This window comes from Camelus ferus, chromosome 12 (assembly GCF_009834535.1).
Source record: "Camelus ferus isolate YT-003-E chromosome 12, BCGSAC_Cfer_1.0, whole genome shotgun sequence".
NCBI classification, from domain to species: Eukaryota; Metazoa; Chordata; class Mammalia; order Artiodactyla; family Camelidae; genus Camelus; species Camelus ferus.
This window is the reverse complement of record NC_045707.1, coordinates 29614771-29627327: the sequence shown is the minus strand read 5'-3', so window position 1 is coordinate 29627327 and position 12557 is coordinate 29614771. Positions and strand designations below refer to the sequence as shown.

General features: G+C 35.2%; 1 long non-coding RNA gene across 4 annotated transcripts in view; it reads right to left on the bottom strand.

The window, feature by feature from the left end:
* The window catches only part of LOC116667649, a 63129-nt gene that overhangs the window by 5965 nt on the left and 44607 nt on the right, over positions 1 to 12557 (bottom strand). For all 4 annotated transcript variants that reach the window (XR_004324586.1, XR_004324585.1, XR_004324588.1 and 1 more), the window contains one exon: positions 6924 to 7029. This is a non-coding gene — a long non-coding RNA (uncharacterized LOC116667649). The remainder of the gene's footprint in view (positions 1 to 6923; positions 7030 to 12557) is intronic.

The following is a 12557-nucleotide window of genomic DNA, read 5'->3' as shown; positions in this document are numbered from 1 at the left end:
GTAGAGTGGGCTTAGCAGTGCAGCCCAGGAATTAAGAAAAGCTTCTCAAGGGAATTATATTGAAGGCGCCACCTTGGGTCAGGGGGGTGGGTAGTATTACGCCAAGAATGATGAGGAGAAGAACGTGCCTGGCAAGGGAAGGTCACTGCAAAGGGGACAAGTTGAGAGAGGCTAGGAGAGATTTAGAAGTTGAAAGGACAAGATGGCTGGAGTACAAGGATCAAGTTGGAGTGTTAGCTTATTGGATCATGAGGGCCCAGTGGATGAAATTGTGCTTTCACTTTCCACCCTGGAGGGCAAATAAATGGTGAAATAATAAGGTCTGCCTTGAAGATCGAGTTCAGACTACAATGTAGACAGTAGCTTGGAAAGGAACGGTGTTGGCATGAGGGGATCCAGTCAGAGAGGGACCAGCAGGAGTGATCCAGGTGAAAAAGGATGGTGTCCTGACGTCGTCTCGTGGTGGGGGATCATAGAGAAGTCTAATTGGCCAAATTAAGGAACGTATGGTTCGACTGGATATGGTAAGTAGAAGAAATCAAAGAAGTTGAGTATGATCAGCTGGCTTCAGGTTTAACTATTTTTCCTAGAAAATTACCAATACTTTCAAATGACTTCAGAAATGATTTTGAGAACTGTAGATACTTATACTGAATTTTTGTAATTATAGTATTTATATTATGGTCAACCTGCTCATGGTCATGACTAGAAAAAATAATAGACTATCTGGAGAAGGGCAGCTTAACGCATGATAGTCTGTTGAAGTAAAGTTAAAACTCTGAAATATCTTTAAAAGAAATTTTTAAATATAGTTGGTTTACAATGTTGTGTTAATTTCTGGTGTACAGCATAGTGATGCAGTTATATGCATATATATTCCTTTCATATTCTTTTTCATTATAGGCTATTACAAAGTATTGAATATAGTTCCCTGTGCTACACAGTAGGACCTTGCTGTTTATCTATTTTATATATAGTAATTAGTATCTGCAAACTAAAAAGACTTGCTTAAGTGAGCAGAGATAAATCAGATTGCTCAAAAGTTTCTCTAATTTTTTTTGCGGTTTATCAACGAAGAGATTTCAAATCCCTCTTGAGAACATGGTTATACAGATCATTTAGAAGACAGTAAATTACTATTCCCCTCCTCACTTCATCTACTGTCCATAGAAACACGGATTGACTGTTTATGTAGCTGCCATTTCAAAGTCAAATACTGGAAGACAAATAGTGCTTGATCTGAGAATTGCTGAAAGGACATCCACCTGATGAATTTTAGACTTTTTTTTATTATTGTTCTCTTTTGAAGCTTGAGGAAAGCACAGCTGAAACCAAACAAATCAAACCACCACAAGCTATCCATGTTGATTAAAATCATTGCTATTAAAAATTACCTAAATATATGCAACATAAAATTGGTTATAAATTTATCATACTTGTAACCTGTATTGTGTTGTACTTACAATACTGAAGCAAATTTTAAAATTAGACAAAGCTAGGAGGCTAGCAATATTGAAATTAATCATTGATTTAATATAATCATTGATAATTTTTTGCCAAAATTAATTTGCTGCTTGCAGCCCTGTACCAGATGACTGAACTCTCCTGCCGTTTCTCAGTCCTCATTATCATAAAGCCTGCTGGCCAGCAGAGCTGACATTTGGGTACCCCTTAGTGCGTGCTCATCATTTACCATTAAGTGCACGTCTGTTTATTTCTTGTTAGCCAGAGGCAATACAATAGTACACCTTGGCCCCAATAGAACCATAAACACAAACTCCAGAGCTAAAATTATAGGAAATATTAAGCTATCCAGGAGTCATTCATAAGACCCAGAACATGCTTACATTATTTTTAAAGCTCTCATCATAACCATCAAATGATCAAAAGTTTGAGAATCTCCTTGAGAACCCTCAGAATTTGTGGGAAGCGGTTTCTTTGACCAAATCCACCTTGAGTAACACTAGATTAAGACTTGATAAGAAAGAATTAATATGCAAATCTTATTTATAAAGAGCATGCCAAATCTTGCACACTCTAATTCAAAACAATTTGAGTAGAGAAGGGAATGACCTTGAAGAAAAGGAAAGACAATCCTCTTTGGCTGGAGTTACGAAGTAAAGCATTTGTATGTAAAGCATTTGTAATGATGATACCAAGCCTTGGTAAGATACTGGAAGGCAGTAGGTAGCTGAGACCAAACTGACCATAATGCAGGAAAGAAAAGAAGGTGATTGAAAACGATCTGAGGCAGAATGTGAAGTGTAATATGAATAGTTTAAAAATGTCATGACATTAGTAAATATTATAGATGCAGTTATATTATTATATTTAGTTCAAATGTGCTCATATAGAATTATAGCACTCCAGAAAGTAAAGAGGCAGGTTTCTAAAATAAACTGTTTCAGTTCCTAGAGAGATTTTTCACACTGCTAACTGAGGCAAACAGGCTTTCAGAAAATACTTACTGATTGGCATTTTTGGCATGTTATGCACTATTGATTCTGTAGACTCACGACTTTCTCTGATTTGAGTAGAAATGCCTATTTTTAAAATAATTCTGTTAAGAACTGATAGATTGTTGGCACAGTAGTTGTTTAAATATAGATCAGAGTGTGAAATGATTATGCTGGGTTTGATCAGTAATTTAGTAATTGCCTTCTTAAAAATTTTTATGTTTCTTTTTAAAGAGTATAATTTATAGTTGATTTTTTATAATGTGCAATGTAATACAGATAACAAAGAACTTTTTAATGAAAAGAGCTTTGTAATCATTCGGAGAATAAGCTCATTTTACTGTGGAACAATGTGATATTCTCAGTAAGTACAATTTTAAAATTTTAGCAAATTTCAAAAAAAAAAAAAAGGAGCTAATAGATTGTATACTTTAGAAAAGGTTAATTTAGGGGAGGAAGTGCCAAGATGACAGAGTAGAGAGACTCACAGCTCACCTGCTCCCACAAATACACCAAGAATTACATCTACAAACCCGCTGAATCGCACAGAACACCTACTGAACTCTGGCAGAGTGTCTCTTGCTTTGAAATATAGGAAGATTCTCACAAAATCTGATAAACAACAAGTTCATACTGTATAGCACAGGGAACTATATTCAATATCTTGCAGTAACTTATGGTGAAAAGAATATGAAGGCAAATATATGTATATTCCTATATGACTGAAGTATTATGCTGTACACTAGAAATTGACACAATATTATAAACTGACTATACTTCAATAAATATGTATATAAACAAAGGAAAAAAGAAAGAAAGAAAGAAATAAAGAAAGAAAGAAAGAAAGAAAGAAAGAAAGGGAGGAAGGGAGGAAGGGAGGAAGGAGAGAAAGAAAGAAATGGTTAATTCTATATGAAAGAATATTCCAAGCAATCCAGTTTGGGGAGGATTTTACTATTTGAAAAAACTTGGGAAATATAGCAGTTCTTTGAAAGAATTTACTAGAGTCTTAAACCACAGATCTGAGTCCCAGATCTAGTGACATTAAGCTAGCTTCATGATTCCTATGGGTTTAAGTTTTGTTCCCTATAATAAATAGGAGGGAGTTGGCAAAAATAATCACTGGCTCAACCCTTCCATATCATTAAACCATACCGCTGAAGAAGTTTCCTCTAATCTGCATCCTAAACCTCTCCAATAGTAATATTCAACAAAAAGAGAAAGAAATTATTTCTCCCTGTAATTACTTCGTTGGATCTCGCATCTATCGTACAGAGGATTTCCATCACACCCTAAATGTGTGCTTGTTCCTAAGAGCCAGTGTGCTAAATCCTAACTGACAAGCAAGCTGCTTCCGTGCTTCAATTGCAGAAAGGAAGAAAAATACACTGTATTTTTAGAATACTGTTTATATTATCTCAGTCTTTGAAAAAAATCATTTTGGCCTTTCTTACTGCCATCCCCCAGGAAAAAAATCTATCCCCAGGACTTGACAATGAATTTATTTTTTGTTGTTGCTGTTTATTTAGCATAACCAATCACTCTTTAGCCAGAGGAATGGTGTCTCAAGGCCACCACAGAACTATTCAAAATCTTGGTTCATTAATGATCAAATAAAGAATGTGACCTTTCCAACTTCCTAAAATATTTTCTTACTAAGAATCTATTTTGGCTTTTGGTTTTGATATTTTTCCTTTCTTTTCTCCTCCTTTATTCCTTTTTTTAAACTTCTAATTAATGTAGCAATTTTTTTTTTCTCCCTAGTGAAAACTCTTCAAAGCAAACAAAACCAAGTTAGTTAGATCTCCTTTTCTTTCCATGACGTAATATGTTGTCCGGCACTCAGAAAAGCTCCGTTTGGGTGGCCATTCTAGAGAAGCACAGAATGCCATGTGGGTGGGCAAGACCAAAATCAGAGTTGCCTCAGACTTCCGTGCCCAGAATAGCCACAGAAAGCTCTTTGATCTCCAGCTTGTCTCATCTGCCTCTATTTATTGCAACACGGTCTCTGCAGACGGGTTTCCTGAGCACTCTCCTTTTCTGCTCATTCTTTAGAATTGATCTTATCAATCGTTCATCAGACTACTTTCATCTACCTGAGTCTTCTGAGAATTCTTCTAAAGAACCTCAGGTTCCAGAAAGTTCCTACAGGGATTCTATGATGCCAAATAGGTTATTTTAGTATGCAGCCACTATAAAAAAAAAAGAAAGAAAAAAGAAACTAAACTAACCACTGGAAATCTGGCAATTGCTATTTAGAAAAGAAATTTTAAAAGATGGGAGGTTGGACTAGTCTGGCTTTAAAAAGTAGACCCATAGCGTCAGGGGAGGGTGGAGAGATGAGTAATAGACAACATTTGCTGAAGGGCAGCTCATGACACATTTAAATATTATAATGCAGACACATTGAAAGCAATTAAAATATGTTTTTCTCAACATTTATTTAAAGAGTCTACCAGATTTGGTTTGATTTGGTTGGATTTTTAGTTATTACCCCTGGGAAGTTGATCCAAAAGGTTTATAACATACATGAAGGTAAACAGACTAATTCAATCCTTCACAGTGAATTTCTGTTTATCTTCTCCCACAACCAATGGCATCCAAGAATTATACAGAGATCACGTATAGTAACATAGCTCATTAAATAACTTCCAATGAACGAGGTGGCAAAATCAATATTACTTTAGAAAATAACTGCCATTCCCTTTGAGAACGGTATTACCTGGCGATTCCTGTGGCTGCTGTAACAAATTATCACAAGCTTGGTGACTTAAAAGAATAGAAATGTATTCTCGTTCAATTCTGTAGGCCAGTAGTCCTAAACCAGTATCACTGAGCTAACATCAGGATGTTGTCAGGGTCACACTCTGTCTGGAGGCTCTAGGGGAGAACACATTCCTTGCCTTTCCAGTTTGGGGCAACTGCTGGCATTTCTTGGCTTGTAGCCACATCATTCCAATCTCTGCCTACGTGGTCACATCACATGTTCCTCTTCCTTGTGGAGTCAAACATCCTTCTACCTCCCTCTTGTGAGGATACATGTGACTGCCTTCAGGGCCTCCCTGATTATCCACGCTGCTCTCCCCATCTCAGCATCCTCTGTCACACCTGCAAAGTCTTCACCATATAAATTAGCATGTACATGTGGAAATTTGGATTACTGGGGTTAAGATCTAACATCTTGATCTGGCCTAGGATAAAACCCATCTGTCCTTCCAGCTGGTGCTTCTTGTCTAAGAGTGACAATTTCAGTAAATAAATTCCCACAAACAACTGGAGTCTTAGATAGTTAACGCTTTATGTTACTATTTTGAAAAACAAAACATTTTGAATGTTACACTCTACTATAAATTATTTGGTGAAATTTTAAAATCGCTTTGAAAAGATTTCCCTAGAGATGTGATTTTGCAAAATTGATTACTAATATCATTTATTTTACACCTGAATAAGTGTATTTGCCACCTAAATTTCCCCAGGTAGTCCGCATCAAGAAATATTCAATTCTCACTTTCTTTCTTAGTTCTCCTGAATATAGATAAAATAAAATACAATTTTTAGTATGTATTTAATGGAACAATTCTATTTATGTATCTACATGAACCGTTAAGTAGGTGGATTCTAAATCTGGGAATATTCTGGATGCCATTAGTCTGAAAACCCATCTATCTCACCTGCTACCACTGATAATTGATCTCTTTTGTATACTGAGATCAAGATTTGGGGACTGCTTGCTGCTGTGTTAAAGCTTCTTCTTCTTCTTTTTTTAAAGATACACTTTGTGAGTTGACATTAGACCCCTCCTAGACTCATACTAGAAATGTCTTCACTGACATGAGTAACTCACATGTTCCTCAAGGATGATACTCACCAGCTTGAAGTCTAAACAAACATTTCATCGAATTTGTTCCAACTGAGCTTTCCCTCCATCACCCAGTCATTGGGGCCATCATCTCTTTATCTCCTGCATCCATCCTTTGTGTCTATAACATACTCGCCACAAGGGAAACACATCATCAAACTCAAGTAATTCCTAATGGAGAAAACTAAGTTTCTAGGCTGGAAGTTTCCATTTCTATTTCTTCTTCAGTTCCTTTCCAGCAGACCTGTACATCACTCACTTTCTAATGTCTTCCCCAGGTTATTTCCTTCTACCTCTTGAGCAGATTTTGCTTTTTGTTTTTCTGAAACAATTCACTGAGCCTATTTCTAAGACATACGTTTAGTCATGTGTTATCTACCATCTAGCATTCCTTGTCCCACTTTCCAGGGCATAACTCTACAACTTTCCTCCTCTAAGCCATATGGTTTAGTTTGGGTTAAACGCAATTCTCATTACAAAAATGGATTCTGTTTGATTTAAACCAGTTCTGTTCTTGCTGGTTCTAGAGATTGATACTCAGGGGTGAAATATGACTTAAAAAGCATTTGACTACAAGCAACAAAAAATTCATGCAATGGGACACTTACTGTTATTTCATCAAAATGCCGTATATGTGATGTTTCCACGTTGGCTTAGCTCTCCTTCATTCTTTCCATTCACAGTATGATTCACTTAGAACTTCCAAGCTGAGAACTATGGAAAAAACACAAAACCGTCAAGAAGAACAAATAATATCGCATGTGACCCACACTTTCAACATACTAGGAAATAAGATAAACAATAAAAGTCTTCAAATTAACAGCAGGTTGAGGAAAAAAAAGACCCTAATTCCAACAGAGCGCCTGCTGTCCTCTGGCTGCTAATTCTGCAGTGAGGAGAGTGGAGGAAGAGTGATTTAAGAAACTCCATAAAAAGGGATAGAGTGGAGTAAAGGGATTATATGAAACAAAAACAAAGTCATCTTCATCAACAGAAAGGTCAACATCAAGTGCCGAAACAATCAGGTCATAACTTGGTGGTTCACAGCACTGGCTACGGAAGAGTGGCTTGAAAGTGTGTGTAACTGGAAAGGCAGCTCTGTTTCTGGGGTAGAATCAGATATATAGAAAAATCTCACAGTCCTCCGAGACAAGGCTGTGATATAAGAGAAAACCGAAGAATCTTAAGGAAACTAAGAAAAAGACACATCCTGTCCTCCTCATTAAAAAACAACAGCAACAACAAAAAAAACCCAAAACCCACAACAAATGGGTGCTGTACTGACAGAAAACTGTGCTCTCAAACTAAAAACCTAGCCACAAAATGAATAGAAACATGAAAAAGCAAGCCACGTTCACATGAAACTATGGTAGATAATCAGAAAATACACATCAAAGCATTTCTGTTATTGAAAGTCCTCCCTCCCACCCCCCCAAAAAAGATGATGGAACTGAAGAATATGGTAACATGACACTTCAAATTTAATACCGTATTATCATACAGATATTTAAGAATATAAAAATGTATCTTGCATCAGAAATAAAAAATATTAAGAGGAGATACAGATTAAAAACAGAAAGAAATGATATGAGAATTGATTGAATTCAGAAAAGAAATAGAGGAATATGAAAAAAATCGTATTATAAGTGAATAATAAATTACAAGGTGAGGACAAGGCAGAATAGATTCTAATAAAAATTTAATAAAGTAAAAGTCATTGGAAAAAAGCAGAAAAATAACTAAGCACATGATATAAGACAAAGAAAGAAATAAAAAGCATCAAAAGGAAAGCAATGTCAGAGAAAATGGTTAAAAAGGAAAATGTCAAATAATATTCAACATGCATATAACTAGTGTCCCTAAGGAAGAAAATTAAAATAATAGAATAGGAATAATATGTGAAATTATAACATGAGGCAAGGTTTCAGAAACAAGAACATCTAAATCTTTGTATTCCAAGTACAGAGTATTAAGACCGGGGAACAGACAGGGAAGGACCAATTCCCAAACACAGTTTGGTAAAATCATTAAATGTTAAATGTGAAGAGCACAATCCTCAGGGCTTGTTTCTGAGGAGTATGTTTTGGGGAATTAACTTACAAGACAAGAGAGTTAGATCAGCCTCTAGGTTTCTCGAAAACAAAGGAAGGAAGACAACAATAAGGCTACATTTCAAGAGATGTACGGAAAGAAAATGCAAAACCACAGATTTTATGTCCAAACAAGCTGCCTTCACATATCAAGGCTGGAGAAGCACTGTTTGGAAAGGGGATCCTGTCAATGTCTGCTGGTGGGTGAGGTACACCCAGACTAAAGTAGACTACAAAGAAACCAGTAGCATTTCAGATATTGAGTTGGAAAGATAAAACTTAAACCACACTTGAGTCATGGTAGAGAATAATTTCTCAACATTACATGTTCCGACTGAGTAGAAAGAATACAACTTATAAAGTTGGAGAGAAAATGGGGAAAAAAGAACAATGTTAATTTTCTACAGATACTAGATGGGTATCAAAGCATATCTTTAAAACAGATTTGAAAATAGTAAAAAGTTAAATACAGAAAAAAATTAAAGGCATTATAAAATATTAATACAAAATTAACCACTAATATGAAATATAAAACTTCTTAAACACACATACAAAATTGAATGGAGCCAGGGGGACGGGGGTGGGTAAGGATAGACTGGGAGTTCGAGATTTATAGATACTGACAAGTATATATAGAACAGATAAACAAGTTTATACTGTATAGCACAGGGAAATAGATACAAGATCTTATAGTAGCTCACGGTGAAAAAGAATATGAAAATGAATATATGTATGACTGAAAAATTGTGCTGTACACCAGAAATTGACACAACATTGTAAACTGACTATAACTTAATTAAATGATTAAATAAATAAATAAATAAATAAATAAATAAATAAATAAATAAATAAAAAGTAAAAAAAAATTTGAATGGAAACAATACAGTGAAAAAAGAAAGATAGTAAATATAACATAATATACATTTATAAAACATAGATAATATAACAGAATTGAAACTGAGCATGTCACTCCTACCAATAAATGTGGATGGCCTTACTTGCCTATTAAAAGAAATATTTTCAAATTGTCTCATGAAGCATAAGTCAAATCTGTTCTCTACAAAATACCCACCTAGAATGCAGTAAATCAAAGAGACTTAAGTAAATGTACAGACAAAGAAATACTGGGCAAATGGAATAAACAAGAAAGTAGGAGTTGAGATCTTGGTGTTATAAAAAGTGGAATTCAAGGCAAAAACATTAGCTAAATGAAAAAATGACCCATTTTAATGCTAAAGCCATATATGTTCTAGCAATGAAGATATAAGAGTTATGAACATTTATACATCAAGTAACACAGCAATTACCTATGTAAAACAGAGACTACAAGAGATGCAGTGAGAAGTAAATAGAAACACACTAATTATCGACTTTGACATATTCTCATCTCCACTCAACAGAGTGGCCAAAAAATAAAGACATAAAACGTCTACACAATGTAAAATTATAAGTTTTGGGATATATATCACATACTATACTCTAATAAAAGATAATATATCTTTTTCTCAACTAAACTTGGAATAGTCACAAAAATTGACTACATATTAGGACACACACAAAATAATAGCAAGTTCCATGAAGTAGAAATATTCATAAACACTCCTTGATCTCAATGAATGCAACCGGTATTATCCCAGGAGCACAAAATTGGTGTAACTTTTACAAATCAATCAATATGATTTACAATATTAGTAGAATAAAGGAAAAAACATGATAATTTACTAGTCAGCCCCTGGTATTTTATTGCAAGCAAGTGCCCTCATTTCCTCTCTTATTTCCATTTCCTCGCTCCTACCCTCTCCTCCTTCCTTCCTTCTTTCCTTCCCTTCCTTCCTCCCTTTCTTTCTTCCTTCCTCTCATTCTTTCTCCCTTCCTTCTTTTGTCCCTTCCTTCCTCCTTTCCTTCTATCTTTTATCTCTTTCCTCCTCTACCTCTCTCCCTCTCTCCTTCCTTCCCTCCCTCAATCTCTCTCTCTCTGTTTCTCTCTCCTCATTATGGGCTTGTGAATTCCTATTTTTCCAAGCATTTGTAACTCATTTACTGCCCTGAATTGTCTTATTGTTCAGATTGTCTTGGATTTGACTACTGGCAGCCTTGAAGTAGATTTCATTTCCTTGAGAAATGCACTACATCACTTTCTGGGTATCTCCTTACTTTCAGGCATAACAAGTGTTCCAGGTACGTCTTTATCTACCATGTGCTAGTCCTGGAATTAGGCATTACTCAGAAGAGCCCTGGTCCCTTTTAGGTTTGAATGGTAGTAGAGACTAAATCTGGGAGGTGGATTGCAATCATTGCTATTGAGAAGCCTTTGTCCTTTCAGTAGAGAGGACTAAAACTATGTGCATGCATATCCACATACAAACATACCCACATACCTTATATATGTCCCTGTATACAATCATACACACGTATAGACATATTCATATACACACACATACACATGTAGATGGATACACATACATATTCATATCTGCAACTCTGTTTACATTGTACTTTTTCATACAGATAGTTGTCATTTTGATACTGTCAAGTATATAGATCTCCCAACTTACAAAGCGAAGGCAGTTAAACTCAGCAGAATGTGTTCTCTTGAAAGTAGTCAGGTAACTGGGTTTGGTGCAGCTGGAGAATGGAAGCAGGTCCTCCAGTATGCTGAAGAGATAACTAACTGGGCTATCCAAAATAGCTAAGCATCAGGGACTTCTCTCAAGGCTTCCACAGAGGAGCAGATCTCTCCTAAATCACCGGTCTTCAGTTCCTTCCTCCCTTATGACTTGTTGTAAATAGCAATACACAGACCACATCCTTCTCTGGCTCACTCTTGATCCTTGAGGATCCTGAAATTCCAGGAATATGCGAATCCCACTAAACCTCTAGTATTAGACTAAAGAATTCATGCGCACTCCCGAACACCCTTGTCCAACACTGACTTTGTTCCATTATTTCCATGACATCTTTGGAAAGAGAGGATCACAAGCATATGAACTTTATCCTTTAAGATATCAAGATTTTTTTCTGCCTGGGCTAAACTTCTACCTCAGCAATAATGTAATAATTACGTAAATGCACTATTTACGCCAAGTAGTATTTATTTGGTATTCAAAACTGCTAACAAAGATGGAAAATGTGTATATAAAATTTTACAGTTTAGAAAATGAGATCAATAATCATTCAACCAAATATTTTGAGTTGGTGTTTTTTTTAAATACACCCTGATTTTATTTATTGTGTTTTACAATTGGTTTGTTTGTTTTACTTTATAAACAACATTAAGACAGATAAGAAAATCCTTAACACCAGAAGTATAACTTTGAAGACTATATTTTCAATCATACAACATAAAAATTAAATTGTTTTTTCATCTTTCATGAACAAGATGGGAATTCGCAAATTCGCTTGCAAGCATGATTTAGAAACTTGGAAAATGGTAGGAAACCAAATACTTGAAATCATCCAGAAGAGGGACTCATTCTGAAACAAAATGTGCAAAGCATCATTGTTTACAACATTGATCTCATCGCAAGTTCATGGAACATTTACAGAAAGCAATTCCAAATTCATACAATAATCCATTTTAATGCTGATGAATGTGATATGTGTGTGGAATGGAAACCACAAACACTATAATTTTTGAAAAGCAATTAATATAAATCATTGGTATTAAATGGATGTCAATAGAGTAACTCATTAATATAAATGCTTTTCCCAAGTTATGGGGGAGAGGTGTTGATTATTCCTAGGCAGAGGAAATTAGATTTAGTAAACTCTAATATCTAAGGCCTTGACATTTTGCTTAGTAAGCAAGAGCTATTTTAAACTAATCCATGAGATTGGTTGGCTGACTGCCATTATTAGCTTAGAGTCAGAGTTGTTAAAGGGAAAAGTTTGTCCTCATAAAAAGTCATCTTCCAAAGTACCTTAAATATACTTGAGGCAGGTACTATTTAAATTCCCAGAAATAGAAAATTTAAGCCAATACATCTAAGAATAAACTTTTGATGTGTTCAATAAATATTTTGGAAGCTTTATAAAAATGCCTCAAAACAAATCTAAAGTAATGGAAAAGTTTTTGCATTTATTCTAAATCATAATTTTCATGGATCCTTTGTTGTTCGACTAACCATATAAATCAACTCTATGCCTAATACT